This window comes from Haliaeetus albicilla, chromosome 3, assembly GCF_947461875.1.
Source record: "Haliaeetus albicilla chromosome 3, bHalAlb1.1, whole genome shotgun sequence".
Lineage (NCBI taxonomy): Eukaryota > Metazoa > Chordata > Aves > Accipitriformes > Accipitridae > Haliaeetus > Haliaeetus albicilla.
This window is the reverse complement of record NC_091485.1, coordinates 18,590,157-18,618,042: the sequence shown is the minus strand read 5'-3', so window position 1 is coordinate 18,618,042 and position 27,886 is coordinate 18,590,157. Positions and strand designations below refer to the sequence as shown.

Here is a 27,886-nt window from a genome sequence, read left to right as displayed (position 1 = left end):
AGCAACACTACCTTCAGCCCTCCAGAATGATTCATCTAACCCATTATTCTGTCTTGAGCAGTGGTGAAAAGATGTTGCTTTGAGAGGTGACATAAGCCTGGCTGCTGCCTTTGGTTCACTTTGCTTGCATTTCCTCAGTATCTGCAGTCATTGGATTAGGGATGGGAGGTAGATTCCCACCTATCCTCCTTTTTTTCCATTCATGGACCTGTTTGTGAATTTCTGTTCACCCTTTTGACACCTTGTTTCCACAATTTCATGTGCCAGCAAACCCTAAAAGTTCACTGTGTGCTCTTTTAGCACACAAAACTTTAGTGCAACTGGCTTCTTTCCAATTTTGTTGAGTACTTTCCAGTTCTTATTGTAGGATTCAGTGAACAACAGTTCCACAATCAGCTTACCCATTGTTACTGTGTCTTTGTACCCTTTGGTTCTGTCTGCTATTTTATTTCTGTAGCAGGGAGCTGTATGTCTGATGTTGCCTTAAGCTAGAAATGTAGCTTTTTGACAGCGTAGTTCTGTCATAGCATATGTACATTATTCCTTTCTTCAGGTTGGTAGAAGTGTGAGCGAAATTCCTTTCAATATGAGATTGATTGTTTAACTGCATTTTCAAAAAACTGGGAGGAAAAACCTCAAGTACAAAGTGCGTTGCCTTTGATATATGCTGCCAGTATTATACTGAAGTATACTAAAGCTGCTGTTTCTTCATAAAACCTCATTTCTCAGCAGTCTGAAAACCAGGAAAGGAAGATTTACTAGAAGAAATTAAACTTGACATCAGAAGACTTGCCACCTCCTTATTCTCCCATCAACACATAAGCTCCTGTCTGCTAGATACTGTAACTGTGTTCCTCTTGCCCTCTCTCTGCCAGATGTTGCTTGAACGTTTCCCTGGTTGATGTGATGCCTGTGTATTTCTCCTGAATACAGAATTGGAATGGAGGGAATCTTCTGCCTCCTGCCTTACCTCAACAGGCTTGGATGCTTCATTTGAGAAAGACATTAAGTGTCCAAAAGCCTATGTTGGTTCAGTTTTAGAAGCACAATCAGAAGTCTCTTCCAGAGCTGGAAAAAAGACCAAGCTCAATGTTACTGTCTTCAAAGCCTTTGCATTTCCTAGTTGAGTATCTTCCAGCTGCTCTCTGTTCTAAAGTTGTCCTTGCCCCTTGCTAGTATAGAATAAACCTTGTGAGATGCAGGTAGTATGGTCTTCAGGTCATTAGCTCGAACTGTTCTATGGATTCTCTTCTGTTGTTTCATGTTATGTGTTAATGTAGCTAAATCCTTACTTATTGAAGAGAAGGCTTGTGGTTTGTTGTTCATGGAAGTCATGTTCACTGTACATTTACTACTCTAGCAGCTGTTCTTGACCATGCACTTAAACCTGACGTTTTAATAAGCTCTGCAGTTTAGTCTTACATGCTCAACTTGATGGTAGTTGTTTCTGAACGAGTTTCTGGAGGGATTGATTAACCATTATCTCTTTCTCAAGGACCTTGGTTTCTCAGTAGAAATTGTCTTTAGATGGCTCTCTGTTAATAACGAACAGGATCACTGAGGAGGAAGTATCCCTATCTGTTAATAAGAGCTATGTGATTTTGTACCTTTCACTATCCATTGGGCCATTTTTAGTAGTTGTTTCCACAAGGTTAGATGACAGTCCCTTCTGTGGTAGGAGTCTTTGTAATGCTGGTTTCCATAAGCATAAACTAACTCTTTGAACACATCCAAAATTTTTGTCAAAGATTGATTGTGATTTTCAATTTATTCCAGATTATTTTACCTCTAAATTTCAATCTTGTAGAATTAAACCTTCATTACTTCGATGCTGGACCAGCCTCCGTTTCTTCTTTATTAATAAGACAAGCCTCTTTAAAAAGATGCCTTGTTTCTCTCTATGCCTAAAGAGTTAAAACGGCTGTCAGTATTGTCACAGAGAATTTCCCCGAAAGTAGTGGTCTTTGTAAAAGAGTGCCATTGAATTGCAATAAGAAACCCCAATTTTGGATAATTGTTTATTTGGTCTAAATTCAAAATTGTTGTTGCATGCTGTTCCTGTGGTAGGCCTGCTGTCTGGGACTCTGCTCACAGTGGGAGGAATGTGGGAGGCATTCTTTCCTACGTTGCCACCTGGATTGGACATAAGGGAGGAAAAGGATGCAGAATGTGCTGCTGTGGTTACTCTGCTGAACTGTGCTTGCAGGTGTGTGTGTATAAGTGTGCAAATATATATAAGGGAGAAACACATTTTGAAGAACGAGCATGCGCAAGTGACCTCCCCTCATCATCCAAGGGACTCCTGGTTTGCAGGTGATGCTAAATATTTTGGCATCTATTTGCACCCATTTTGATTGATTGTCTTCTAATAACAATGACTTTCTTTGCCGTGTGAAGAGGAAGTTACAGGCTGGTAACTCCATGACCAGACTCTGTGCTGGAGAACATCCCTAGAGCACTTGTCCCAGCAGTTGTTTGGGTGTGTGAATTATATTGCTATACTTGCATTCATAAGATAAGTCAAAGTGATTCCAGGTGACGTAAGAAGGATAGGTAATCTTCTAATATTTTAGTTGTTCTACTCCCTTAGGTTCTTGTTTTGTAAATGTTTAGCAGAAGTTTCTATTAGTACTACATGACATGTAATTAACCTACTTGCTGAAGAATAAATTGTGCATGACTTTTTTCTTTTTTCTGTTTTTTTTATTCCCCCCCCTGCAATTTAAGTGCTCCCATACTACTTTGGTATGGTTACAACAGTCATTGGTTGTATAGGCAATAATTATCATCTCTAGACATGGACCTTGTCATATATGGGTAAAGCAAATTATCTCCAGGAAAAGATATGCTCTAGTGTGTGCAATAGAAACTTGAAGATGGATTTTTTTTTTTTTTTTTTTTTTGGTGAGGCATTGAAGGCGGGGAAGAGGAAAGGAGTACTTCAATGGAAGGAGTACTTCAGTGGAAGCCCAAGTCTGATAGCTGATTCGTCAGTTCTGGGTGAAGTTTTTTTCCTCAGTAATGAAGGTGTAAGAGCTGGAGCATAGCCAATGTATTTTTACTTGCAAAGTGAGAACATCAGTCAGACTTCAAAAGTCTCGAGGAAGTCACTTTAAACTGCTTCCATTCCTAGTCCATAAAAGGGGACTGCTTCCTTTCCCCATGGTTGCTTCATCTATGAAGTAAACTTTTGTAGTCACGATGATCTTGCTTTGAGTTGTCCAGTGCTTACTATGAAGGAGCCCTGAGCTCTGCCTCTACATCTTTTAGGGATACAGAAAAATAGAACAACTTTGACCAATTCTCAAAGACTGCAGATTTGACTAAGAGTTTAAACCGTGATGCTTTTGATAAAAGAATCAGAATTAGTTTTGGGTATAATTCTTCTCTCATTTTGGTCATTGTCAATTTTGAAACTTTTTTCAATTTTTTCCTGTTGTTGGATGCAATCCTTTGTCTTAGACTGGGAAGATTGGCTCAAACATCCCAAGCAGGCAAACTTAAAACCAAAACAAACCCCCAACGATATCTCTTTAATTAATCCTACTTGTTGGTTTTAAGACCCGTCAGAGAAAAAATTCAGAAAGAAATTCTTTAAAAAAATTCATTCAGTGTCTAACACTGAGGATGTCTTTGTACCTGCTCGACCTAATTGGGATATTAGTAATCATAATTATTCAACAGCTTTGTAAAAGTTTTCACATCATTGACTACAAATGGAGTTATAATACATTCTGTACACGTGCTTCAGTGTGTTTTGGAGATTGTTGCCCTGGCATCTGAAACTAATTAGTGTTCAGAAAACCTAGTAAAGGTGCATATCAAGGCCTGGTTGTCTAGAAATTATTTTGAACATATAAAAGGTTAAAATGGTAAAGAGAATTTTGTGAGGGTTTTTTGGTGTATAAAGTAAGTTACTGAGGGCAGTGGTGGCTTTTCGAAGTAGAGTATTGAAGACTCTTGGGCATTTCTCTGGTAGGAATGCCTGTTAGGTGAAATGCTGCTATATTCTTGCTCCTGTGATTTGTGGAGGAGTTGGGGGGCTACAGGGCTATCACAGTTGACTATGAGGTTAGTAGGTAATGTATCTTACATACATGAAGTATGTTAGCTTTCTATATTGTAGCATCTTTGGGAATGAGAAAAGCCATTGTGGGAACAAAGGTCCTTGGAAGCTAATGAAAGAGTGGGCATTTTATGGAAGACCAGTTGTCCCTGGGACTGTAATTGAATATTCTGACTTTTATTCATAGCTGTCTTGTTCTAACTTTTTTCCCCCAAAAACTAGATAATAGAAGTTCATGCTTTACTGCTTTCATTGTATGGCTTAGATGAAGAGTATGCATGTCTTATAATCAGTAAGACAGACATGAAGTATTTGTGTGAAGAATCCACCTGTCTGCAGTGATGCCTCATATTGAGTAAGAAAAATGACTGTTAATAATTTAAGTGGCAATGTTTGCATCATACCAATTTTCTCACCAAATTTACCAGTTAAGTAGAATATTGATTCTAGCTTCCATTTGAAAATTTGAGTTGGCATTAACAGTAGAATAGATTTTTGTTATTAACTTAATTATTTTTTTTTCTTTACAACCCTGCATTAGTTCACTGATACATGCTGTAACGTGGAATCTGTGTTAAACGTGGAATCTGTGTTACAGGTTCCTAGGTAGTGGTAACTTAAAGTAAAGAATAAACAAGTATTGCAAGCTGGAACGTGATGGATTAAAAAGAAAGTTTTCTTTAAACATTTTATTCATTTACTTAAACTGGTTCTTAAACCATTTCAAAATTAATGTAAAGTTGTGCTGAATCTATAGTAACAGCATGAACACCTTACTTGCAGCATAAGAAAGTTAAGATAGAAAATGAACAGTTCAGCTTTCAATAACATACTGTTTGATCACAAAGCTTTCCTGAGCATATCCTTCAAGCTCGTGTGTTTTATTTTTGTTGTATGATTGTCTGAGGAAACTCTTAAATGAGCAGGTTTTAGATGTAAAATCAGATGGATGTAAAGCACTTGGATTAATTTTCTGTAAATATTATCTGATAATCTCTGAAAACTGGATGCCAAAGTGGTATTTTAGCACTAGACGTTCCAATTTGAAAATGTTAGTTTGATTTCTGCCCTTTCTCTCTGATTCCGGGAATGTGTAATTTCTGAAGCTGCTCAAGAGCTCAGAATGATGCAACTAAATTGTTCTGAATATTCAGTATATTTGGAAAAATCTGCTTCATCCCTATTCCCAAAATTCTCATCCTTTTTTTTAATGGCAGGGGAAAAAAAGAAGTTAGTGCTGACAAGATGAAGCTTTTAATGTAGAAATGCTACTTGAAAACCTGGAATTTTTTAGGTATAAGATGCTTTGTAAAGCACTCTATATTCATATTTTTCCTGATTAGTGTATTAATTACTGCTATTGTGTTAGCCAATTATTTGTAATACTACTTCATGTCTTTATAGCTCAAAATGCTGAATTCTGAAATAATTTGTGCTTGATTCCAGTGGCAGCTTGTTGTCTGGGAATGACATTTTCAGGTATAGCTTTCCTTGCAGGCTCTTATCTATTGCCACCTGCCTAAATCTGACAGTTGAGCACCAGCTGGGAGTTATGACCCAGAGAAGCATAAAAGGGCTGGAGAGAGACAAAATGATCCATCAAGTCCTACTTGTAAGTCAGGTCTCCAAACATGCATTTTCTACTCTATAAATTCAAAATTAAAATACTAATGGGTGTTCTTTTGTATTCATCCAACAATTGGTTCATTAGGTAGGTATGTACAAAGAGGCTCTGCTTGTCAATGCTGTTTGGCTCTAAAAAGAGGAAAAATCGGTAGGGGTTAGGCTAGTCGTGAAATGCCCCCACCCCTTTTTTACCTTCCTTCCATGTTTGTTCTATGAAGCTGGCGGTAGGTAATACTCATCCTGCATAGAGCTGGTTTTCATTGTGAGTATTCTGTCACTAGTCACAGCTGTCAGGTATGTCAGTCATGTAGTATTGTGGTGGTGTCAGAGACATAATCAGAGAGATTAGGTGGACACAAAGGGCTCTGAATGAGGTGGTAATTGCGTTCAGGGGGAAAAGAGAGTTAAAGAAAGAAACTTTCCTTTCTCACAAGATCCATTAAAGAGGTGACAGCTAATATATTAAAGCTGGAACAAGATAATTGTGGTAAGAATCTTTGTGTGTTCTCCCTAAAATGCAATGTGCTCACAATAAATATTCAAATGCTTATTTTGTGTTGTGAATACCAGATAACCATTTACAGTGAAATGCAACCTCATTCAAAAAGTTTAAATTCATTGCCAAGAATGTTCTAGGAACAGTTATAAAACTCAAAAGGAATATTGGTGCTATACTGAATCACAAAAATGCCATCTTATGAAAGCTTCTTTGCAGGGATTTTCTTCAAATTGGTCTAAGTGATGGAAAAGAAATACTGAGATGCCAGCTATGGGCCATGCTCTTCCAGACTTTCCTCTCTTTGAGCAGTACTTTGAATAGTACCTCTCTCCCTCTTCTTTTTTTTTTCTTTTTCTTTTTTCTTTTTTTTTTTAAACAGACTACTTGAGTATCTGTTTACATTACACTTGTGCTGTATTAATGCCATGCTTCAGAATTGCTGCTTACCTGTAGGATCCAGCAAGGAATTCCCCTTCCCCTCCCAGTCAGTGTATCTTGTTTCCTGTCACTAGATTTGGGGTCAGGTCCTTTGTCCTCTCCAGTCCAAATAGGCAGGGATAAACATTTTTGTTTCCTCTTCATGCTTTGAACTTTTTCCCTTGTACCTTTGTACCTCTGGAAGCTCTTTAAAATCTGAGCTATCGCAAGGACTTAGGAAACTGTTGATGTCTACTCTCCCCTGCTCTTATGCTAGGGCTCACATATTATAGATTTTGGTTATTTAACGTGGGCCAGTGGTTTCCTAGGCAAATAGGATGCTGGGAAACAAAGTCAACAGCTTTTGGAGTATTGTATATTAACAGCAATGGTGTTAAACAGACCTTCCTGAGTTAGGAATTAATTCCATGGCTGGTTGTGATTGTGGAAAAATAAGCTTCTGTGACCAACCCCATGTTCTTTATGATCCCAGTGAACAGCTACTTTGATTCCCTGGCATTGCACAGCTGCTGACATGTTGAATGGTTAATCTGAAACCAACAGCACTGTGGAGTATTCTTCACTATCAAGGAGTATAAAATGAGTATAAAAGCTAAAAGCAACCACTAGTGGCAAAATCAGTCCCACAACAAATTTAAGTAATACCAAATGTCATCCATCCATTGTACCGCTTGCCATCAGAAAACATGAAAAACAGTTTCATTTCTGTCCTGGACCAACTTCTTGGTATCTTAGTAGAATTTCAATGTTGACTGAAGTAAAAAATCAAGTCTGGCAATCTTTCCTCACAGAACTCTCACCAGCTTCACTGACAACTGTGTATGTACAAGAAATGCCACATTAGACCCTATGATGCTAAACTTTTCACGTCTCCCTTAACATTCAAAACAATACCTTTCCATTTGCTTTCACAATACCAAGTTCTAGTGAACCTGACAATGTAAAATGAGAAATTTGTGATAGCAAGATAATGGTGTTAGTCAGGAAATGTTATTTGACTGATTCTTCATATAAATGAAAGTAGTTTCATGCTTCTCATGGTATTTATGGATGGCAGTGGTGGTTTTCCAAGCCTTCTTTTCTTGCTGGCTATTCTGATTGATACTGAAATGGATTGAGAAGAGTCACCTCCAAAGACAGGGAAAGATTTGACACATTTCCATTGTAACAATTCTGCAAGTGCTTTTAGGAATAGTTGAGCCACCGTGTGTTGGTATAATGGATTGATCAGTTTAATTCTGGTACAGGTAAATCACTTTGATGCAGATTAATTCAGGCTGTGTTTACAGAGGTTACTCTGATCCCTTTCTCAGGCTACTATAAGTGTTTTCAGAGAAACAATACCCAAAAACCTGTAGAGAATGAAAACCCATTCCTCCCTATTTACAGAACAGTATTTTTTCTTTCAAGCTGGAAGGCTACAAAATAAGTCTTGCGTTTTCATCATAATCCTTTATGAGTTTTAAATCTATTTTTTAAGTTGGCAATTTTAAATGGTTCCTGGTGAGTAGAGCCCTGGTGAGCTTCAAAACCACACACAGTTTCAATGAAGCTGTGTGAACCTGCTTCAGAATCTCTGCAAGTTTTCCAAGCTTTTATGCTCTCGTATGGTTTACAGACAAAAACCTACAGGGGTCCCATTTAAAGCCTCCTAGCAGCTAAAAGATAGAGAAAAAATGGCTTTTAAAAAACCTGAAGTACCCTCTTATGAGTGCATTAAAAGCAATTTTGTTTGCTTTCCACTTTCAAAATGCTTCAAGCCGCCAAAGACGTGATGTTAGAAAATGACTCATGAGTACTAGAGAGAAACAGTCTTTGAAAGTTTGTTCATAGTAAAGGATGATAGCTAGGCAAGTGGGGTTTCTGTATTCAGAAAGAAATATCTTGTGTCCTTGTATTGCAGATTTCTTTTTTTCTTTTTCAATAATCTGTTCAGGATGTTCTTCACCTTTATTTTACAGATTTTCAGCAATTGTGTGAAAATCAGCTCAGAACTTCTGTTTGTTTGTTCCTGTGGATGCTCTCAGTGTTTGGAGACCAGGGCCTCCATGGAGAGGGAGGGGAATGCCAAAGCAGCGAAGGCTTGTAATTTAACCCACTGGCATGTGTAAGATCCAAAGAGCAGGAAAAACTTTCTTCCTTTCAGGTAAATCAGGGTATGTCACCCTGTTGATTCTCTGAGAATGTCCTGTAGGGTTTAGGAGCTTTTAGTATTGGGGTTTTTTTGTGAGTTTTTTTGTTTGTTTGTTTTAAATTTTCATTACAGTGTTTCGTATTGGAGTGGTTTCTTGATTTATTTTCTCTATGGGAAACATGGAGTGCAAAGGCAAACTATTAAAATGTCCTCCTCACTTTGATATTGATACAGCTCCTCACAGTTTTCTCTCTCTCTCCTCCCCCCCCCCCCCCCCCCCCCAGCCCCGGTGTAAAGAAAGACAGCAGTGTGGAGTGGACTTTCCAAAATTCAAGAATATTTGGACCTTGTGTTCTGTTCTAAGCCTCTCTTGAACAAACATGCTTTCCTTTCGAAATTGTTTTGTTGAGTGAGTGTTAGGGACAGAAGATTCATTAAACAGAATCTAGAGATGACCTGACAAAACAAAGTTTAGTGAAATGTTAAAGTTTATTTTTTAATGATTTAAACAGATGGTACCTATAAGAATCTCTCACAAAACCATGCCTTTTGAAGGCTTATCTGTGTACTTCATAGTTTCTTCTATGGAATAAACAGAAATTGTGCATTAGGACCAGAGATGCATTTCCCATAGTATGGTGCAATCTCAGTTTTGCTGCAAGTAGAAATTTTATAGATGTAGATTATATAAATATATATGCTGTCATTATCTGAGTATAATTCTACAATATAGTTAAAAACCTATTTTTTTAATAGTTGATTGTACTGACAAATCAAAAAAGTCTTCCTTCTAAATGTAGCGTATTTGATACGAAAAACATGGAGGAAATGGACTAACAGCATTAACTTTTAATGGTTTTAGTTTTAAATTTTTAAACTTCACACATCCACCAGCCCCTTAGCTTCCTCTCTAGAGAGTCAAAAAGAAGAAAGGAAAATTTTGATGCACTTTGTTGTTGACAATAGCTGAAAATTGGATAAACCTTACAAGAATTAAGGAACTAAAAGAATTAAATGAGAAGACAGAAGTGGTAATACAAAGTATCTAAGCTGTATTGTCCTTGTGACAAAACAGAAAGCAAGATGTATGTGAACAGGATGTGAACATAACCAAAGATCATGAGATAAAGTTTCTTACCTGGTTTTAATTGTGAAAACATGACCATGAGTGTAAAAGCTGTCTCTGGAAAGAATGCTAGCTTACAGGCTAGCAACCTATTGTGTAGTTGAATAGTAATTTAAGAAGTTTGGTATTTTTAGAAATCAAGTAAATTAAATCATGTGTTGGAATTTTCAAAGCATTTGCATATCTAGAACAGCAATTGGTGCTTAATCTTGCCGTTTAATTGCATAAACCATTTAATGTAGGCCAATTATGTGCTTCCCCAAAACTCTTCTGCTGCCCCTTCACACCTGCATAGCTTTTCCCAGGTTCAAACAATATGTGTTAGGCACCTGATGTATGCTAGGAAGTAATTTCAAAGCACCTTCCATTCACTATGCATTGCTTGCATAGTCTCTATAGTTTCTGTGTACCTCTCTCCCTTGTGGTGAGCCCCTGGAGTCCTCAGAGGAACTACCATCATAGCTCCAGGCATCTATATGTGGCCTGTAGGAACTAGTCTGTTAGGATTTTCAGTACTGCTGTAAACAAGAAAAGATGTTTGTGAGCTTAAAAAAACCCCACCAAACTCCAAAACAAATGAACAACCACCCCACCCCACCCCCAGAAGAACTGAGGCTGTTTCCCAGAACTGCTATAATAATACAGAATTTCTCAAAAGAAGAAAAATCGTTAGCATCACCAGAAATGAAACCAGCTATGCTGCTGCAGCATAGTAGTTACCCTCTTAGGAAGTGTCTGGGTAAGATACTCCTGCACTGCTTTGGTAAGGAGGTCATCATGGATCTTATTTTATGGCATGGAGGTTCTCATGCAGTCTTTTGTGCAAAGATGGATTTTATTTTGTGCAATTGCAAAAGCACATTTATGAGCATAGAATGAAATAGACATTCATATACTGAAATGAAGTTTGCATTTGGAACATTATAAATAATTTAAAACAGTTTTCTATTTTGGTACAGTAGAGAATGAGAAAAACAGGTGAAGAATGTTAACTTACTGAAGGTAAGGAAGTTGTGAGGTCTTTTAAACTAAGGTTTTGGGAAGAGACTTTGGGTACTTTGACACTTGGCTGTGCAGTGTTGTTTGTGGGTTAAGTAGATGTTAGCTTTAGCAACACATATATATGTGTAATATACTAATACAATTTTTCTTGATTCTAGCAATGCAAAGAAAATAAGCTGCCTTTTAGAAGACAAAATTGTAGTTTAATGAAGTCACGGGTGGAAGTTACTGTCTGGATCTTGCTACGCTTGCAGAAGAGGTAACTGCCCCTCAGCTACTTGTCACTGTCTTTTCAGCTGGTGATTATCATGGTCTCAGATCTGTTCGTTGTGTGTGTTGTTGTTTTCTAACTTGTCTGTCAAAATGAGTTAGGTTAGAAAGACATTTTCTTTTCTTTTCTTTTTTTTTTTTCTCTTTTTCTCCCCAAGTTAACTTAGTTCACTTTGAAGGCAACAGATTGTGGAACATGTGTAATAAGAGCCCTTCCAGCAGATAATCTTTAGCAGAAGAGTGATGACAGGCGGCTGGAGGTTGTAACCTCTTCTGAACTGGAGGAGTTTTTTAAGACACTTTAGTTATTCCAAAACTTGGGCGGAAGCAAGCATGTCTGCTGCAGCCATGGGGGTCTAGGAGACACCCCTCACCCTGGAAAGCTGCTTCTGGCATTTCCACAGCTAGGAGCCACCCGTGCTGATGATCTGCTCCCTTCTATAGGCCTGTGACTTAGAGCAGGGTGTCAGTATTTAGAGCCTGTTCGGGTCAGAAAGACATGCTGGAGTGGAAAGGAGGTCAGCTTGGAACAGTGCTGCCAAGTATGAGGCTGCTTTTGTCAGCTTGACTGAAAAGCAGCCCACCTACAGGTGCTGTTTTTTCTGAACTTCATGAGATTGGATTGAAACCCAGATGCTGTTGTCCCCGAACTGCAACAAAAGGGGGAACAGCTGCTGCAGCAGTGACAGCAGAGACTGTGTGGTTTGTTAATGCCCTGGAGTGCACTCCAGTTCTTGAAAACCTGCTTCCTCAGTAATCCAATTTATATATGCTGAAGTGATAACATGAAGGTTGTCCTAAGATGCTTTTTCTGTTCATTTGGTAATGTGGGAGTTGCGTGACAATTGCCCTGGGGGAACAGTGGGCTTCATATGTTGCACTTTTGATGGGTAAAGCCCACGCTGCTTGCATAGGCAGATTCTTGTCATGTGAAAGAGTCTTGTGTTAGAGAGTCCAGGCACGAAGGGGTGCACCTCTGCACCACCAATACTTGCTGGCCAGAGGTTGGTCCCTTTTCAACCAGGACAAAATATTCTTTTAGTCCCTTTGACACATCAAAACAAATACCCAAGAAAAAAGCCTGCTATCTCTTGGCCAGATCTGTGAAAAAGATGGTATCCTGTTGCTTAAAGAGGGAGGGAAGCAGCCTGTGGTGAGATTAGCTTGTTATGAGCAGCAGTTTTCAACAGATCTGTAGGCAGTGCAGAAATAAGTCATATGTTCCACCTCAAACAACAAAGCCAATACAGGTCAGTGTGCTAAAGCATTTGCTCTTCTAGATGCACGGGTTGAGGACTTGTTAGTATAGGAGGCAGTACTTCCTCTCTGCAGAGGAAGAACTCCACAGGGGTTTGCCCAGTTGAGGTGTGTATCTCAAGATATGAAACATCATAAATAGTGATAGCTAAAGGAGGCAAATTTTGGTTCCCCTTGCCAAGAATTTGCCCTACTTGATTATCCAGGACTAGGATGAAGTCTGTTTTCTGTGTTAGTATGATAGAGCTAAGATCTAGCAGGTCAGACTGATACATGGTCCCTCAGATGGATCTTCCTATTTGAAGATGAAGATCTATTTGTACTCCGTCCCAAAGTCCAAGAAGTCATGTCAGGAAAAGCAGATGAAGAGCTGTGCCTGTAGGTCAGGTGTGTCAGACACAAACTCTGAAACAAAAAAGGCAAACCCAATCTTTCAGATGAAATACAAGTGGAAGTGGTGGGGGTACAAGGGTAGGACTGCAATCCTTGGGCCACAAGAGTGGGAGCTGGAGGAAACGTGAAAACTCTGTTCACTTGTTCTGGCATAGGAAGTGTTGGTGTGCACCACTACCTCCAACTGAGAAAAGTAGAAGGATCTGTGGTGGAGATAGTGTTCTACTTGGTCTTGCCTTCTGTAGTGATTAGGGTATGGGCCCAATCTTGTAACTCCACGTTCCTGAATCTCTGGCTTTAATCACCATGAACAGTGTGTAATCACAAGGACTTCAGGCTTCTTAGTGGGACTTACTGACCATGCTGGCCGTTTAATGCAGCATCCTTGCATCCAGATCAGTATGGCTATTTCAGCCTCAAGCTTCTGTAGATTGTCAGTCTTCATAAATTGAAACTCTCAAAGCACTGAACAGTAACATGTTTCTATTGTAGCTAGCTCTTGTGATGTTTGTTTTACAAATGATTCAAGTACTCGTGTCAGTTCAAGATTAAGCATTAAGCTGCTGAAACAATCTACCGACTGGGATGCATCTGAAGGAAATGATTTTTCTTTCATGCAGCTATTGTATCTGATCATTTCTTATTCACTTCTTTGTTTAGAACTCTGGAAGGAAGAGTGACTTTGAAGAAAGTCACTAGTTCAAAAGATGTATTAAGAGTGGTAACTTCTGTTACAACAGAGAAATTTATTTATTGTACAACCACAATGTTTTCTTCTTTAAAAAAAAAAAATCAACTATAGTAATACCATTTTCTTTGTGAAATTTGTCTTGCTGTGACTTACAAATCTAAACAATTTTTAATCAAAACCCTGCAATTGAACAAAAAGCTACATATAGTATGTCTTTGCAGAACTTAAAGATGACTGTGCAGCAGAAAATATCAACACCAACCATTAAAATAAACAGGTGTTCCTGAAGGTGCAAATGAATTTTCCTGGCTAAAAGATATCTTTAATCCCTTTCTGAGATGGAATTTTGCAAGGCAACTGGGGGCCAACTGATTGTGAAAGGCTTATTATGAGGCTGAGACATTGTTGGGGCTGGATACTCTTTGAATGGCATCTCGGTGTCAGCCTAGCCCTGTGCTGATCTTGCTTTCTCATTCTTAGGGAACAGCTAAATGACATGCATTCTTCTTCCTGTTGATGAGGTAAATTGTAAACATCCCTCTAGACTCCCAGAGTCACCTTCTAGAGTGATCTGTCTCAGCTGTGGCAATGCAAAGTTTCTTTCACACAATTAATGGGACAATTATATCAGAATGATGAGATCATGCCTTTTGGTGAAAAGAATAGAGATCTTTCATTAACAAAGAGAGCTTTATTTAAATCTTTGCAAATAAAGCACCATTTTGTTCAGTGAAAGTGGGTGACGGCTACAATTTGGGTAGGCACAGCATGGCATGAAGGTGAACTCGCTCTGTAGAGTGGTAGGTAGAGCCTTGGGGTGGCTGTCTCAGAACAAAATAAGCAATGTTGGGGTTTTTTTGGTTTTTCTTTTTTGGTTTTTTTTTCTCCCCTGCTTGCACTGACTACTAGAGAGTAGTGTGCAGGCAGTTCTAATACTGCCTAAGAAAACCTAAAACTGTTGAAAGTAATTCCATTTGTTTGCTAAATAAATGTAGAAAGCCCGTCTTCGTCTTTTCCAGTGTATCAAGACTTTTCATGTAGGTAGATATCATGCATGTAAATCAAACTACAGTGGTGAACAGCTCTGTACTCTGGGGAAACTACTGAGAGTCATAAACTGATCCTGACTTATGAGCCATATCCAAGCAGAAGCATGGAAAATATTTCCACTCTTGATTCTTTAGGCTTTTGTGTTTGTATGAGAGAAAAACCCAAAGACATTGCTAATACATGAGTCTGAGATATTTTTACAATTCTTTCTTTAAGGTGCAGAGCATATTTTTTCTTTAAGAAAGTAATTTGATGAATACTAATTTTAGTCTGACTTTTGACACTGTTCTAAATGACATCTGGATTTCATGTAAAATCATATGTCTGCTACAAAGCTGAGGCTGCCCACAGACAAATAAATGCCTATGTTCATGTAGTTCTCTTTAAGAACAGACAAATCACAGCTACACTGACTCCAAAGCGGTTTTGGTTTTATTTCTAGTGGCAGATGCGATTCTGATGTTCTCGGAGGTCTCTTCAAATGAACTCATCATCGAGCCTGTGCCTGGGTTGTTGCAGTTAACTACCGAGTGGAGTCTATACCAGTTAATATTAGGACTCATGGATGGGGAGAAGTCTCCTCGATACTGCTACAACCTTCGCTGGATCAGCGAGGGGTCTGGGAAACCAGAGCCGGCTGGAAGCCCCATGCAGCTTCTTGAGCCACTCCGAGCGCTGGCGTTCCCTGCCAAGGTTTCCATACTGCTCTTGGGCTGCGGTGCCAGGAACCGGGTTGGATGGAACAATATCTTCTTTGCTCTGCTGCCTTGCACCCAGCAGAAGGGCAGATATTTGGAGGGAGAAGAGGCTTGGAGATTATGCTGTGTCTGTTTCCCTGGGGAGGCTTAAAGGCCTCCGTGTTGCCTCACTGCGCATGGTGTAATTCAAGTTTTGATGTTGCTCATCTCTCATGCTTTCAGGATAACAAATGGAGTACAGCAGAGAAATAAATGAGTAGCACTGCAAAACCAAAAATAAACACTAAGAAGACTGTTCTAATACTTCTGAGCACGAACAGCCTTTATTGTCTTAGAATTGTCTAGCTTTGAAACAATACAGTTTAGGATAGTTAAGTGCTGAAAAGCTGTGAATGGCATAGCTACAAATAAACCGTAAGCAGGTATTTATTTGCCCACCTGGGCACACTGGTGAAAAGTCTCAAGTTTGAGGAACAAAGAGATTATTTCACACATTTGTCATCTTGCCAGAAAGACATAGCTTGAAGAAGTGACATTTTCTGGAAACAATGTAACTTAGATTGGCATAAGATATAGGTGTGGCTGCATTTTATAAAAATGTTGCCAGACTGGCTGACATAATGTAAGCACATGTATCCTGGGAGTATATATATGCGAATAACCTGCTTGGTCTCTACCTTCTTATTCTAAGTAAATTACCCCAAGTCAGCTGTTCTGCATTAACTGCCTGCGTGCAAATTGTTATTGTCAGGTCAATATGAGCTAATTCAAAGCCATTTATTTTTTTGGTTAAAGACCAACTTCTTTTGCATGCGTTTCTGGGGCAGAGTATACATTTTACAGAAAATAATTGCAGATGAACTGATTTGTAGTAAATTTTACATCCTTGCTCAACTTGTGGCAATTTGTTCATTAATTCCTACTGTTAGAGTGTGGAGTACTGAATATGATACTAAACAAGAGCAAGATGTTAATCTGCATAAGTGAGGCACAGCTTCTACCAAGGAGAACTTCTTTTCATATGTATTCCTGATTCATCCTTTGGGCAGTCTCTGTTCTGTGCAATGAAGGGGAAAACTACTGTAGAAATTATAACATGTAATAATAGAAAATGAACAAAAATAGAGGTTAATGCCACAGTATAAATTAACTCATGTTTCTGCAAAGGATGATACTTTATCAGAAGAATTTCTGAAGTTGCATTAATCGGCAACAGGAGTTTTTCAATGTTAGGTTTACAATCCATCCTTTCAGTTAAAATAAAAAAACCCAAACTTTCATATATGACATCACTGCCTATGGTGTAAATAGTTTGCTAACCTAGGAAAACCATTTCCTTTTTTACTTGTTAAAGTCTTTATTACATAGTGTATGATGTGTAGTGTTTCTAATGAGTTGCAGAAGACTCTCCTTGAATATAGTACTTTCTCACTGCTTAGATTTGAGAGAGAAATATGGGTTTTTTTTCTTGCATCTCATGTTAAACTTCTGAATCAGGGTATCATTTTCACAGCGTGACCAGGCACATCTTGGTACTTTAGCACTCGCTAGAGAGATATGTGAATGACCTGTTAGGATGGTATCTATAATGATGATATAGAGCTTTGGAGTTAAAATTTTGAGATGTCGATGCTTTTATTTTCACAGTTTTTGAATATATTTTTCTAGTAGTATCTTGTTTAAAGTGGTTCAGCTGTCAATGAAGAGTGCTGAAGATACTAGTCAAAGGAATAGTCAGTGTGTTAAAGGAAAAAGATGGAAAAAATCTAACATTTTTCTGTCTTTTGCATTCATGTAACTTGTTATACTGATGCTAAAATAACTGGGAAAGATCCTTTTTAATAGCTTTTTTTATATTGGCCTCTGTTCTTGGTGTCTGTAAGGTATGTTAAGATCTGTAGGTAGCCTGCTTATAAATAAATGAGTAGCTAAGGAGGTATCTGAGAGAAGAGACAGTAAGTTATTGGAGGAACTCCTGTTAATACAGTCGTACAGATCTGAGCATTAGAGAATGGTTTGTCTTTCTTAAAGCTGTTCGTGATCTAGCGGTTGAGTTTGAATGCAGGAATGAATTCTGCCACTCAGCCTTCTCTGTAGTTGTTTTCTTGTCTATAGAATAGGAATAATACTTGTGTACGTCTGGGTTAGTGAGACTGAACTGATTAGTGACAACAAAATGCTTTGAGCGCCTTTAATGGAAGGCATTAAACAACCGTATGCTATGCAGATTTTAAATATTAAAAATATATTACAGATGACCTGCAAAAGCAGTGGGGAGGATAAAAAAAAGTCACTAGGATACATTTAACATGAAAGAGCAAAGAGGCGGTTCCTAAGATCCCTTTGAGAGGAGTAAGCTAGAAGGGAATAATGTAACACTCTTATTTGCAGTATTTCTGTAAGCAACTGTAGAAACATTTTTCCAGACATGAAAAAATGCATTTGGTCACAGCAGCAGATGAAGCAAAGCAAGCAGTCAGTCAGCAGCAGCTTCCACTTGTTCTCATTCTGGACAATACAGGTATCTGATTCAGTGGGCAGCGTTAGCCTGGGATGCTTGAACGTGATGTAGGGTTGCCTCTTAGGCATGAAAAACACTCAGCTACTGCTCATATGACAATATATGCAATTCGAGTAGTGTAATCTGTCCAATTTATTTGCCTTAATTTTAATTGTCTTCATCATAATAAAGCCTTCAGATTTTTCAACGCTGCATTAATGCGAAGAATTTAATTTAAAAGGAGTCCAAAAGCGGGGCGGGGCGGGGGGGAAGGATAAAGAAAAAAGAAGTAGTTGTGGTCAGTGGACACTGGGAACTTCCTTTATCCTTGGGGAGAGTTGAAGGGCAGAACTAAAAGAAATTTATTACAATGTAAGGTTCTTAAAATGAAGGCAATTATATTTTAAAGTTTAATCATTGACTAGGTGCTCTGTACTGTACCAGGGACACAGTGAAGATGGTCCTTATCGCAAAAAATGAAGGAATTTTTTTTTTTGAAGTGTGTAAATGGAAAGATAGAATTATTCTGTGAAGCCCTGAAGAAGAATAGAGTAGCTTTTAAACACATGTGGATGTGTCAAGTTATTGGGAAAGATTTGAAAGCTAGGAGGATGGGCAGCTGAATAGGAATGATTATGTTGGTGAACAGAAAAGACAGAAGCTTATAGGTTGTAATACTGATTCTCTTATTATAGTTAAGCATAAGATAATGATGCTGTTATTGATAATCAGTTCTATTACACATCCTTCTCATACAATTTCCCTCTTTTCATGTAAGACTACCTACAGTTTTGGAGATTTTGGGTCATGGCTTCATCCAAGTACTGGATGGGCACCACATTCTTCGTAGAATACTTTTTCTGTAGGTTGTATGTGTGTGTAAAATGGGTCTGATCCTGGTTCTACTGAAGTCTGATGTGGACCTGAAAACAGTTAGGATGTTGTCCAACAATAATTGGCAAGTCTTTTAAATAAAAAGTGCTTTGCAAATTAATTACTTCCCTCACAACTAACATAAACCAGTACAGTAGGACTGGTAGCTAATTCTGGCTATGTTTTTGGAGAAAAAGGGGGTTTTGGTAGTACTTTAAAAATAAAAGATTGTAGAATAACAAGCAGTGAGTAGCTGCTTTGTGGTCCAGTAGACAGAATGCTGTAGAATAAACTAGAAGAATTTGGATCAGTTCCCGATTGTGCCTGTTCTCATAGTACATTCTTAAGGCAAATCATATTTCTTTTATGACTTAGATGCTCTATCTGTGTTATGGAAATACTAAGGCTTGTCCTCCAACACAAATCAATCTGAGGCTTGGGAATGAAAATGAAAATATTTGGGAAATTTTATTATAAACAAAAATCTTGTATCTTTCACATGGTAAAGACTTCATTTTGCAAAGCAGAAAATACACCTATTTGTAAATTGTTTGTAAATTGACAATAACAGAGTACATCCTGCATATTCATTCATGTGCTAAATTACTGAAGCAGTGTCCAAAGTGCGTTAGTGCTGTGAGAGAGTTTTGAAATAGTATTTTATTATCATTATTAATCTGCATACTGGAGGCTTTTTTCCCCCATCTGAAAAATTTACTGACTAATTTGTAAAGCAGTTAAATGGATGTGAAAGCATATGGAAGTTGCTAAATATCTTTCTATTTTAATGTGGTAGTGCTATCGACATTTCAGCAAACTAGACAGTTTGGTATTTCAAATACTTACAAATCAGGGAATTAATTCAGAACTGTAGTTGCCATTTTTATTTTAAAGCAATGCCCTCAAAAAGAAAAATTCTGTTTCAGGTTAGGATTCCATTCTTTCAATCTATGCTGCCTCAGTACCTCCTTAAGGATCTGCTAACTCTAAGAAAAATGGTTTGAGGTTCTTTTATAAAAGAAGAATAGCCAGGTTAAGACAAGAATTTCTTTCTTATTTGATGATCAAATATTGTCTAATTGCTACATACATTATTGACTCTATATCGTAAGATGTTGATAGAGAATTCCGTTTTGATTGCTGTTCAGTCATCCAGCCCCTGTTAACAGGAAATGTAATTTCTCTCTTTATTATGGTAATATGTGTCGTATTTGGTAGCTTATGTGATATGATCTGATTCCAGTCCATTTTGCTTGGTTCCTTGCAGAGCGTTTCCACATCATAGCTTTCTTGGCTGATTTATCAGAAGCTAAAGGTAGACCTGGCAACCTGATCCATGCTCATTCCCAGTGGAGTATTTTTGCATTAGGCCTTCTTGTAGGAGGAAGAGGAGGGCGTTACTGCTGTTATAGTTTGGGGGGTGCCAGTTCTCTTAGCTGTGCGTCAGTTGTATAAATTCTGAGACAGTAAGAGTGGCCAGAGCTTTTCTTCCACTGTTCTTTTACAAGCTCCAAATTCACTGGTGCGTTGGTGCTGCCTTCAGGGAATGTATTGTGACCAACAGTACAGTTTTTGAAATTTCAACAAGAGGTACAGAATGTGTGTCCAACTGACATTTCTGGCATGCCTCTTCCAAGCTCTTAGATTACTTACTGTGTACGGTAGCTGGGAGAGTTCCAGTCTGGACTCAGCTGATTGCTGTCTCTACAGTACTTTGTCTAACAATGTCCTTTCCAAGCCTTTTTATTGTTGAGAACAAAGAAGTGTATGCTCTGTAATGTTCTCTTATCGTTAAAACCTGAGGATGCAATCCAGATATTCATAGTGCTCGATAAGTTTACAATCTGACATTGCATTTTATTTAGCGTGAAAACCTTTTTAGTTATGTCCATCAAGACAAGAAAACCAAAACATCTCTTAAGACTTGTGGGATTATCCAAAACAGAGATTGACATCTAGCGGAGGGGTCTGCAGATGTGTGGGTGGAATTGGCAGATGAACAACACATTGCAGAACAAGTGTGTGTGTGTGCACCCATGAACAACAGACTAGCTGGGGTCTAACTTCGGTGAATGACTAGAACAGACAGAGAACTTTGTACAAACAGCAAAATTTTGTAAGTAATCTTTCTTGTGCTGCCTTCTTTACATCCTTATGTACTTTTCCCCATCCCGTCATTGCTTTAATACCTATCACCTACGTAACAAGGCACACAAAGTGGTCCTTTTCTGTGATGGCGCAGTCGCTGAAGTGACTCAGTTGCACACCACTGTAACACCATGCTGTTGGAAATACAGCGTGGGTCCTGGAACCCCGTGTGTGCAGTCAAGGGGCCCTACAAGTCCATCTGCGCACATCTGCTTGGGCATTGAGGTATGTGTCAAGGCCTTGCACCCAGTCTGAAGCTTGGTGCAGGCTCAGGCCTCCATCCCTTTGTGACTGAAACATGAGAATTTGCATTAAGATCTTGAACCACCTCAGTAAATTTCAGAATCTTTTTATTAAAATATTTGAGCTACCTTTTTCCTTTGAAATGGCCAAGAAGGTTATGGCAAGTTTTGGGTATGTTTTTTTTATGTTACTAATTTTTAAAATTTTGAAGAGTTTTGATTGCTTGCCATTAGTTCCATAAATCACCTAATATAGACATTTTCTTCCCTGACGTACTTTTGTTAGTCTAATCAGGAAGGAGAGTGGAAGCCCTTGAAAGGAATGACCTTCTTGGAAATCATCCAAGAGAAGGAATATAACTTCCTGGCTTTAGTGAGAGAGAATTGTCACCTCTTTCTCTATTGTAAAGTCTTCCCTTACTAGGTTCTGCCATGAAAAAAACCAAACCACCGCCACCAAAAAACCCCAGACCACCAAAATCCAGCCACCCCCATCCCAGGGGCTTGACTGAGTAGTGTCTTTTGGAAGGTAGTGTATTGCAGATTTTTCTGTCCCTGTGAACTGCAGGGTGGGTGCCAGTAAAGTTGCATTCTTTTTTGGAAAACAGCACCAGGTTAGGGTTATGAGCAGTGCTTATCTGCTTGTGGTAGACAACTGGGAGATGAATCTGGATGACCTGTTGGATAAAAAACCCTACTGAATACTCTTCTAACTAGTTTTAGGTGGTGTTTTATTTGTAGCACGCTATTACGTGTAGTTTAGTAAGACTGGCTTGTTACATGTGCCCATATGGTATTTGGCTCTGTTCTTACTGTGATTTGAATGTTTTTAATTTCTTCCTCCTTGTTCTCTTAGTGTTACAGATAATAGGAATCAGTAATACTTGAAATACACTCATCTGTGGCTTCCTGGTAGGAAACAAGATGAGTCACCAGTAACTAAAACCAACAGCTATTATGTCCCTGGATTAAAATTTGTTCCTCTCAGTCTAATTGTTCAAATATTTGCTTTTTCCACTGACTTCCTCCCTAGCACTGTGGCACATCTTGTGGACCGCAAGACTGGGAAGGAAGAGGTGATAGCAGCAACAGCGTATGTAACCAGCCGAGAGAAGGGGCCCTAGCAGTGATGATATAGACACTCAGACCACGTGCTCCACCAGGCTGTGTATCTCCTACCATATCTACTAGCACGATTAGGCCAAGTATTGATTACAGTCAGCAGAGAACCTGTCTCCCAGGTTGGGGTTCTGGACATGGCAGGGGTGAGTGGCTGCTCCTGTTGTTAAGCTACACCCTTAGGAACGCAGCACCATGTTATCTACCAGTAACTTTGAAGTAATTTTTATTTTCAGATGAATGATGAAGTAGTATAAACCACCCCCCCCAACAGTCCAAATACTAACTATATCATTACTAGGTTTAGAGAGGAGGATAAAGAAATAAAATCATACACAGATCTGCCTATACTTTAAGTCAATTATTATAAGAACTTTCTCTTATTTATCCAGGAAACAAACTGTCAGGATGGCAATGCAACCTCATGGATATGAAAACCCAATACTGTGATACTGTAAGTATTGCTTTCACTGAAGAGATGGTTTGGTTTTTGGGTGGTGTTTGTTTGTGTGTTTGCGTTTTTTTTAAGATTAATTTCTTCATATAACCAAACTCTCTCTGGGATTCTCATTAGAGTAAAAACCTCTACACAGCTCCAAGATCTCCTATGACATAACTTTAACAGGGGATAAATGTTAACAGTCCTCTTAGACTGTCTCTCTTTAAGCTTCAGAAATACTGACATTCTTTGGACGTGTTCAAGTGGAGCCAGGCACTAAACAGAACTTGTAATGGTAATTTTGGTGGTTAAAAAGTAAAGGGATTTATGTATCTGAGGCACTGTTGTCCTCTGGCAGGTGCCAGTATATTAGGTTGCAGATTGTCTCTTCCATAGCTATCTTAGATAGGAACAAGAGTACCAGCAGTACTGAGAACTGACTGTTCTCTGCATTTCACTCTCCAGACGTGGATCCATCCATACATCGCACTTTCTGAGCATGTGCATGAGTCTATGCATTTTCACTGATTTTTGCTGTCCTCCTCCTTACATGCCCAAAATAGCCCAAATTGCTGCCAGGCAAATTTTTCCACTCCAGAGGTATTGTATAGAAATAACTTGTTACTTCTAGGTGATTTTGTTACACTTCACAAAGTGTTCCATGGGTTAGGAATATTCCTCTGCAGGTGGCAAGAATCTCTGATGGAAGTGAATGACTTCTTGTTTTCCTTGAGAAGTCATTGAAGGGAACTCAGCAGAAGCATGTTGAACTCATGTGTTACAAAGCATATACCAATGACTGGGGTGCTGCTGGAAATGGAGCACTTGCCTCTTGATGGCTAACTATGGAGCAAACTTGAAATCGAGGTTCTTGCTATTTGTCAGATTATGAGTAAATTATACCAATTTATGGATTATAAATAGTTGATCATGGTGATTATTAACCCTGTGACCTCTTGATGACTTTTACAACTTTCAGGACAAGTAGCCCCAGTATATCATCCAGGTTACTGGAAGTTCTTTCATGTTCTTTTGGCTCCTTGCAGCTTAATCCAAAACATGTTTGCTAAAATCATCTTTGCTGATCTGACTCTTTCTCTGTTTTGGAACTACTCCACTGGTTCCCCATTTCCTGTTGCATCTGGTGACTGATGGCACAACCTGCAAGCCATCACCTTCATGATCTTCATAGCTTGGTCCTCTGAATTCTGGCTTGGCAGCTTCCTGGCTCCTTCAGGCAGACTTGCATCTTCCTTCCAACTTGCAGCTAGGGAGAGGTGAGGGAAACCAGCTACACTTAAAAAGCACGTTTGAGGCAAATTTGTGCATGCTTAAAGTTAGCAACCTTGACCATTCATCACGTTACCTGGTCCCTGTTCTTTCTTCTGTTCATTCTTGGGGTCTCAGGTACAACTGGGAAGGGAAGAGTCTTCAGAGTGCATCATGGGTGGGAGTGGGGACTGAGGCTGATGACTGGAATTAACAGAAGTGGGCATTTTTTTCTAATTCGGGGGGCAAGGGAAAGCTTGACAGCTTTATTGGGGACTGTGTTACTGGATCTGAAGTGGACAGCGTCTGCAAGTGAACAGAGGCAGGGCAGGAGCCTGCCTTGGTTTCATGCCTGCTGGGCCATGACTGGAACTGGGTTTTCCTGTCTTGCAACATTTTTCTGAAATGTCAAAAAAACTCTCATTCTGCACGGGACGATGTGTACTTTATTTGGGCTCTCCGCTTCTGTCCGAAACTGAGGTGCGGAGGCAGGGGCCGGCTGCGGGCCGCTGGGTGCCCTCTCGCCCCTGTGGGCGGCGGGGCTACCCCGCGGGGGGTGTGTGGGGGGGTGGTGTGTGGAGGCGCCTCGGGCGGGTCGGGGGCTGCCTCCCGGCCGCAAGTTCACCCGCCCCGATCGCCACCCCCAGCGCCCCGCCGGCAACCGCCGCCGCAGCAGCGGGAGGAGCGGGCCTTGCCCCACAGGAAGCGGCAGCCGCTCCTCGAGGGTCTGCTTCGGCCCCGCCGTCGGGGCGAGGCGGGGGGGGACGGGCCCGGCTCCGGCCCCCGGCGCCCGCATCCGCCCGGCAGGTGTCAGTGTGGGCTGCGGGGCCGGGCGGGAGCGCGGAGGGGAGGGAGGGAGGGAGGGAGCGCCGCCGCCCCGCCTCCCTTCCCCCCCCCGCCGGCGGCCCCCGCGCCCGTCCGCCAGAGCCAGACTCGCTGCAGACAGGCGGCAGCCAGCGGAGCGGGCAGGGCGGGGGGGGGGGGGAGGAGGAGGAGGAGAGGCTGGGGATGAGTTGGAGGCAGGCACAGCCTCAGCGCAGGGAGAGAGGCTGCCGGAGACAGGCAGGGGGAGGCGGCGAGGCGCCCCGTCCGCTCCGGAGGAGGCCGGCCCGGCGCGGGGGCGAGCGGCGGGGGCCGGGGGGAGGTGAGTGCCTGCGGCCGGCTGCCCGCCGCGCCGGGGCCGGGGCCGGGTGGTGTGTGGGGACGGGGCGGGGGACGGCGGGCGTCGCCGCGGCGGAAAGTGGCGGGGAAAGTGCGGGGAGGCCCGAGTTGAAGGTCTAGGAGCGTGCGAGGGACGAGCCGGCGGCGGCCGTGTGGGGGGGGGGGGGGCTCCGCCGGCTCCCGCCCTCCCTCCCGCAGCGGCGGGGGAGTGGGGTGCCCCCGGCCCCCCAGAGCCGCTGCCGGGGCCGGGCTGAGCGCGTCCCTCCGCGCCCGCCGCCCACCTGCCCCCCCAGGTGCGGCGGAGAGCGTCGCCTCAGGGGGTGCCGGGCGGCCGACGGCCGGCGTGAGGGGCAGCGGTGACAGGGAGCGCCGTTAGCCGGGGAGGGGGGGGCGGCGGCCGGGGAGCACGCACACCGCCCCCGGCGCCTCCGCGCGGCCCGGGGAGAAGCCGGAGCGGCGGCGCTGAGGGGAGACCGCCGGGGCTCCGCGGGGGACAGCCGCCGCGGCGGGCAGGGCGCTGGGGAGGACGGAGAGCGCGGCACGTTCTCTCCAGCTGCTCGGAAGTAAAGGCTCGCAGCTCCGCCTGGACCCTCGCCTCGGCCCCGGAGGAGCGGTGGAACACGGCGGGGTGGGCAGCGCTGGCGGACACCGCCCCCCCGCCCTCCGCGTTGGGGTGTGCTGCTCGGCCCCGCGGGAGAGAGCCCAGCGGGGTCTGTCTGTGCGCCCAGGTCCGAGCAGGCAGCTCCTGCGGTGTGGCTGCCGGGCTCATGCACAAGTGACCCGTGTTTAATGAAGTGCCTTTTCTTTTTTTTTTTTTTTTTCCCCCAAAAAAAAAGTTTATTAGCAGAAGTCTAGCTTTGCCTGCCTGTATCTGACGCTTGCCTGCATTGTTTGCATTGAATATGTGCATCCCGAATTTCTGAATGGTGTGCCAGGTTTTCCATCATGTAGGTGGGTAGGTAGTTATGCGTAGGTTATGATTTGGTGCTTGCTGAAGAGGCCAACACACCATTGTGTGTAGGCTTAACTTCACTAAACAGGAAACAGGCGAAATGCAACAGTAACTTTTACTTTGTGAGACCTTAACGGAACACCTAGAATGATAAAGGTTTTAGGTAGCACTTTCTTCTTTATTGTTCAGAACCTTTTCTGAATAGCAAATGACAGTCATATAAGAGAACAGAAATCCAGTGAATAACTTTCTGTGGCACTAGAAATAGTGTGCTCGGTGTTATAAAAGTTTATTGATCTAAAACATGGGTGTCTTCTTGTCGGGAAGGAAAACTCTGAAGAGGTTTGTCTGTTCTTGTAAACAGAAAACTCTTGCATTGAAACGTTTGTGGACTGGAAAGGTGCACTACATAACGTGAAGACTGACATGTATGTGACATGGCACATCTGAGGCTGGCCAAAAAGGGGGAGAGTTTTTTTGCCAGTAAGAAAGCCTGAGGGGCAATTGCTGGTAGGCGTAGATAAGGCGAGAACATAGGTGCTGCATAAGTACGGTAATGTTCCTTTCTGGAGCGCGTCTTTTGGTTTTCATCCTTCAATCCCCAAGTATGTTGGTTAGACAGAACTTTTATTCTGCCTTCCAATTTCATTTCTAGAATAATGTTTTGGGAAATCTACTCTTTGAAATGATCCAGAGTTGTTTAAATAACATATGATGCACTGTTGAGTAGAACTCAATAACTGTGCGTGTGGTGCACACTTGTATGGTTCCACTAATGAGAATATAAATATTATGGCTTTGTGGCTGTAAATAAGAGGGGAAGTTCTGCTGGAAAACTAGTTCACTGGTGGGAAGCACTCTAAGCAACATCTAATATGTCCGTATTAGCTGAAATAGCGATGGTCCTCTGAAGTTCTATATCAGTACTGGTGTTTTAGCACCAGGTATTAAGTTACTGTGATACATAAAGCGACCAGCGTGAGGAGAACTTAAATTGGAATGCGTCAACGATATGCAGTTATGTATGGAAGTAAAAATACATCTTTTTATATAATCTGTGTTTATAGCACCGCATTTAATTCTGACTCTTAGGTATGCGAAGATCATTGTTGTATACACGTAAGGCATATCAGTATTTTCCATTAAATTTGGATGCCTATGCGGGCCTAAATGATGATAAATGTATAACGCTGAATGAGTTAACAACGTGAGACAGTATATTTCAGACCATTGGTTTACGTTAATTGAAACATTACAGGCAGTAGGCAGCGTTTGACTGATGAAGTTTGAATTTAGTCTTCAGCATCTTAGACTTTTATAAGAAAACTTGTGGATGTCGAAAGAAATTGGGATTCAAGATTGAGGCACAGTTGTATTAAGTTTGGTAAGATTAAAACTATTGAACCATAGAATTAACCTAAGAATTTAGAATTAACCTGTCTCCTTGTTATTTTTAACTAGATAAAATGCTGTTTTCTCTGTATAGGACATTTAAGGTGAGACTTGAAGAGCTGCTGTTAGTTTTCTGTGCACAGAAGGTACCGTGTTTTTTGGGTGGGGGTGGGAGAGGGTGGGGAGAGAAGTTTTCTCTCTGATTTTCTTGACCAAAATTCAGTTCTCTTTTTCACAGCTGCCCTGCAGTACTCTGTCTAGTGGCTGCTGTCCTTCCACCAAGAGCTAGTCGCATTTCAGTGACGCTGTCTAAAATAATTTGGAATACTTTCAGGATATGATGTGCCAGAAGGAAGTAAATGATGATTGAATTAATAGAGAGGTATCTTAGAAGTAATTTAACTCAATACAATTTCTAAGAGAAATGAGGTGTTAAAAAGTTGGGCATGCCTGCCCAACAACTCTTGGATCAGCAGGCGTGATTGTTGCATTTAACTTGCGAGTGGTCTTGGAAAAGTTTTTTTCTGTCTGGTTTCGAATA

General features: G+C 41.0%; 1 protein-coding gene and 1 long non-coding RNA gene across 2 annotated transcripts in view; both read left to right on the top strand.

Annotated features, from left to right (window-relative positions):
- The first annotated feature begins 3,287 nt into the window (after nucleotides 1–3,287).
- On the top strand, nucleotides 3,288–24,289 carry LOC138684702 (uncharacterized). Its single transcript, XR_011323948.1, has 6 exons — nucleotides 3,288–5,678; nucleotides 8,591–8,775; nucleotides 11,050–11,150; nucleotides 22,047–22,176; nucleotides 22,525–22,586; nucleotides 23,037–24,289. It is a non-coding gene; the product is annotated as an uncharacterized lncRNA (long non-coding RNA).
- A 562-nt stretch (nucleotides 24,290–24,851) lies between these two features.
- LDLRAD4 (low density lipoprotein receptor class A domain containing 4) overlaps nucleotides 24,852–27,886 on the top strand; it is a 294,876-nt gene continuing 291,841 nt past the window's right edge. The window contains exon 1 of the mRNA XM_069778916.1: nucleotides 24,852–24,984. The gene's annotated coding sequence lies outside the window, so the exon portion shown is untranslated. The remainder of the gene's footprint in view (nucleotides 24,985–27,886) is intronic.